This window comes from Miscanthus floridulus, chromosome 12 (assembly GCF_019320115.1).
Source record: "Miscanthus floridulus cultivar M001 chromosome 12, ASM1932011v1, whole genome shotgun sequence".
Taxonomy (NCBI): Eukaryota; Viridiplantae; Streptophyta; class Magnoliopsida; order Poales; family Poaceae; genus Miscanthus; species Miscanthus floridulus.
In genome coordinates, this window is record NC_089591.1 from 2,591,489 (window position 1) to 2,596,368 (window position 4,880).

Here is a 4,880-nt window from a genome sequence, read left to right on the forward strand (position 1 = left end):
AAGCGTAGGCAATCGGTTATTTAGCCGATGCGGGCATAGCAAACAAACAGAGTACATATCTTGATCACGAACAAAACCACTACCTGATGATTTCTAATCTAAAGTCTTACCAATAAGGTTCGACCGAATCGATGCAGCTATGGTGGTGTCATTAGATTAGATCTCATTAACCAGTGAATCCATCCAAGATCGAAACTTGTCTTTGAATGCGTACTATGCACGATCAAGATCGAAGTAGAACAACCGATAAAGTGTGACCCGTCGTTCATTGTAAGAAGTGTCATGTTGTAACAAAGCAAACGACGGACTAAAAGGGTGTGAGGCCGATCTAAATCGATCTTGACCGGGCAAATTGATGTTGCTGAACATTAATAACAGTAAGAACATCAGCAAGATCGGTAACTTAATGAATCTACCCGAAGGACGTCACCCTTTGGTAGAGCCAATAACTTGACCTTAATCTAATTCGAGCAGTGGAGGTCGACCAAATCAATGTAGCCATACTTGAACTAGATAAGAGTCGATAACTAGCTTATACTAGAGTTCACAGTGGAGGTCGAACTTAACCGATGCAGTCGTACAAACGAAAGTATAAGCCATGATGGTACTTATAGACAAGCCGGAGGTCGGTCAAACCGATGCAGCCCTGCTTGTTGAAGAACTTGCCGAGATCTACTCTACTCATACTCCTAAGGGTTGGCATAGAGCCGAAAAAAGGATAATTATATTTGATTGATTGGATGTCCTTTTTACAATAGCCGGGGTCCAATATTTATACCTAGAACCTAAGCATGAATCCTACTTAAGCATGACTCATCATAATCTTTGGTATAAAAGAAAACATTTCCTACCTTAAGATAACTTGGACCCTAATCTTTCCCTTTTTGTAGAGTCCGATATGTATTTCCCAACGCCAACCATAGCTCATTATCGTTATCTACAGACATCTTTCAAAGAGAGCCGATTCCAGTGTCTATCTGAATCTGCTGATATCAATCCTTATGCAATCGATTCCTTGATTGACACAATCTTGGAAGCTTTGAGTTCCCGCGTTCTTCTTCCCAAATTTTGGTATAAACAGCAAGCTACAAATGCATATTTGTGTATAACAAAGTATCTCCATTAATTTTATCATAAATTACCTTTGGCATAATGTTAACACTTGCTCTGAAGTCACATATAGATTCTTATAAAATATGAGGTCCAATGGCTATGGCGATGACAGTTCTGCCTAGATCACCATTCTTGACGGGCATGGAATAATCCTCCCATCTTCTTGTCGATTGTTCTATGTAGCATCCTGCAACATTGTGAATATCGATAGGATTTGCAGTTTTGTGATCTTCCAGCTGCCCCAAAATCTTACCTTTGTCAATCGAAGGAACAATAGCCACTAGCTAAGCTATTTGTGATTCTATCATTTTATTAAAGCTATGGTGGTTTTTAATGACTAAGGAGAAGCTATCCATTCTATTATTCATATTTTCTAAGATTTTATCATTGGAAGCTAGTTTTCTAGATAAGCCTTCCTTAATTATAGCTTGGCCAAAGACTAAATCTCTCAAAGATGGCTGGTTATTGAAATTATTACCTTGATAGTTACCTTGGTAGTTTGGCCTCTGTTGCTGATTCCATCCTTGATTCTGTTGAGGATGATAGTTGTTGTTGTTGATGAAGTTCACATCCTCTTCGGTTTCAGGACAGCTATTCCCTGAATACCCTGTGTTTCCACATTCTTCACACGTCATGCAGGAATCATGAATGTGCATGGCTTTTCTTTTCATTGGCTTGCTCTTCAAGCCTCTTCATCAGTAGATCCATCTTGGCAGACAACATGTCTACCTCCTTGAGGTCATGCATACATCCACCTCTCTTACGTGTCTGAAGCTGTTCTTCATTCCAACCTTGGTTGGAGGCCATCTTCTCCACGAGAGTTGTTGCTTATGCGATTATGAGTGATAAAACTACACCTCTAGCAGCGGCATCCATATTCTCACAGGTGCTGTTTATCAACCTGCGATAGAAAGTTTGCAAGAGTATCTAATCTTCCATCCCATGGTGAGGACATTCTGATATGTAGTCTTGAAAGCGTTCCCATGGCTCAGGGATAGATTCATCATGTTGCTGCTGAAAACTTGAGATTCTTCCATGCAGGGCATTGGTTTTGCCCTTGGGAAAGAACTTTGCTAGGAAGGCAGTGGAGCAATTCTCCCATGTAGTATTTGTATCTTTATTGGCGTAAAACCATTGCTTTGCCTTCCCCAAAAGTGAAAATGGGAAGAGGTGAAGTAAAATGGCATCTCTGATAACTCCCTTGATGGTGAAAGTGCTGCAAATCTCTAGGAAGTGTTGGAGATGAGAACTCGCATCTTCATGTGCCTTTCCACAAAACTAGCTAGCTTGCACCATGTTGATGAGAGCTGGCTTGTGCTCAAAAACATTATCTCCAATGTTAATCGCCAGTCCAGTATGGATGTTGGCCGTAGTTGGAGCAGAGAATTCATGGAGAGTCTTGTCATCCATTGCTTCAAAAACTAGTGTTAAGCTTCGCCCTATCAGGTTGTCTTATGATTCTAAAGCTAAAACTTTGTTGAGTTTAGCTTTAGTCCTCCTAAATAGTGCTTTTGGATCTTCAACGTAGTTTGTCGGAAAGTCAAAACTGGTCATACATTACCCTGCATAAGATATAAATGTAAATAGCACAAGGGTAAGCCTATTTGAGCAGAGGTATATGGTTTCCTCGATCACATCAATAAGTAAAAGTTTATCAATATTCCATAATTGCCTAGCTACCTTCCCTGGCAACGACGCCAGAAATGCTTGTTGACATTCCTTAGCATCGCTACTGAGAGCAGAGTTTTAAATCTAGTCCTCAGCAATGGCGCTAGAAATGCTTGTTGGTATTTATTGACTTGTCACTTGTTTATGTAGCCACCTAATGTTGTTGACATTTCTTAACATCACTTTTGCTAAGTTGTCATCCCTAACTATGATGCTAGAAATGCTTGTTGGTACTTTCTAGCATCACCTCTAGAATGACACTAAGAAGTACTTAAGTATTTTATTGGGACTAGAAAGAATATAAATATATATATGAAGGGATCTACAAGCGCACAAATAATTTACCATTGTAGCATTTCACCCGGGAGTATTCCAGGTATCGTAATTTATATTTTTACCATAGGGAAAGACTAGCGGATGGAATATATTGATAACTTATACATATGATGGAAAGATAAACCATAACCATTACTCTACTCACAACAGGGGTAAATCAAGAGATAAATATTTAAATGAATGGTAAATGATAAATGATATTGATCACTCAAAGTTCTCCTTTCTATGGCATTAGCATGACTAAGTAGATATTAGAGAAATAATTCCTAAGTCATTCTTAATTAAAAGTCAAAGCATACTATGATTAGTGGACTACAAAGGACTCAATAGGAGTGTCACACCCGCGATATTACTACACATAAGGGATATTACTAATCATGGCTAAGATCAACTCCATATCTACACATAAGGGATATTACTAAGGAAGATCATGAACAAAGCATGACTTCCTTCGTAACTAGATCCTACTTGACCTATATCTGGGAGTGGACTACAAAGGACTCAATAGGAGTGTCACACCCACGATCAACCACATGGCCCGGAATATAGGGTGCATCCACAGGTAAACAACGTATAAGCACCATGCTTACACAATGTCAACCACTCACCCCTTGTACTTTAGAGCGAGCCTTATACGAACTTATGCTTGAACACAAAGACAATTGTTGCCAGGTCAGAACCGCGACAAGCATTGTTGTTCAAATCAGTGTTAGAGTATGGGTCTTTGGTGGCTCAGGTGGACTCAAGAACACAAGAATCATAGAGAGGACACAATGGTTTATCCTAGTTCGGGCCAATCGGTGCCCTACGTCCAGCAACTGATGATCCTTATACTCAAAAGAACCCAAATTAGAGGGTTACAACATGGTTGTAGAGAGATTTGGTAGGGGGATAGCTCGGTGCTAATCCTAAGGTTGCCTCACTACCGATGGAGCCTTCCCCTCCTCAGAGAGGAGGAAAACGACGGGATGTGGTGGAGGAGCTGTCGATGCCCCTCGGCGGGTTGCCTTGCTCTCGGTGCTGAGTAGAGGCCAGAGGATGGAATGGAATGTCTTATGGTGATATAAGTTTCTCCTCCCCTTCCCCCTCCCCTAGGTCTAACCTTATCTTTTATATAACAAGATAGGTCAGGTACATGGTGGTTTGGGGAGGTGAGTCTATGGTCTACATGCGTCGGAGTATAGGAGGGCCTTGTAGCGACGTGCTATGGACCGTGGTGGTGTCATGGAGCCAAAGAAGCCTTGGTCATCATCCGACTGCTCTATTCTGACACTCTGCGTGTCAGACTGTGTCGGCTTGGATCGGCCTCCCTCAGGTGGACCTTTTGGAGTCTTCTTGGTGGCGAAGGAGGCTGGCTCTAGGGGTTATCACATAGGCCCGAAGGCTCCCGAGCCCCTAGAGGCCATGGAGAAGCTTTGTCTTCTTGTGCCACAAGCTGTTGTGACCTTGTTGGGAAAGTGGCCGGCAATGCCATGCCTGAGGGGTAGCGTTGGGGGAGCCCCTGAGCCTCGGTAGCTTTGGGCTTGTCTTCTTGTGCCTGGGCCTTGGCTTGTGTCATTGGCCAGGTAGGAGCCAAGGGTCGGGCCGATGTGTTGTCATAGATCGGGAGCCTTAGGGCTCGAGCAAGCCTCTGGACCCATGACGGAGTCAGGCTCAGCTGATTTTCTTCTCAGAGGGTGTGCATGAGCGTACTTGATGGGTATATCCCTCGAGCCCTCGAGTGATCCTAGAGGGGTCGGTCAAGGGGTCTTCATCATTTGGGA

At 42.5% G+C, this 4,880-nt stretch overlaps 1 non-coding gene across 1 annotated transcript; it reads left to right on the forward strand.

Moving 5' to 3' along the window:
* Positions 1–2,050: 2,050 nt before the first annotated feature.
* LOC136498670 (small nucleolar RNA R71) lies at positions 2,051–2,157 on the forward strand. The gene has a single exon (XR_010769681.1). It is a non-coding gene; the product is annotated as a small nucleolar RNA R71 (small nucleolar RNA).
* Positions 2,158–4,880: the final 2,723 nt, after the last annotated feature.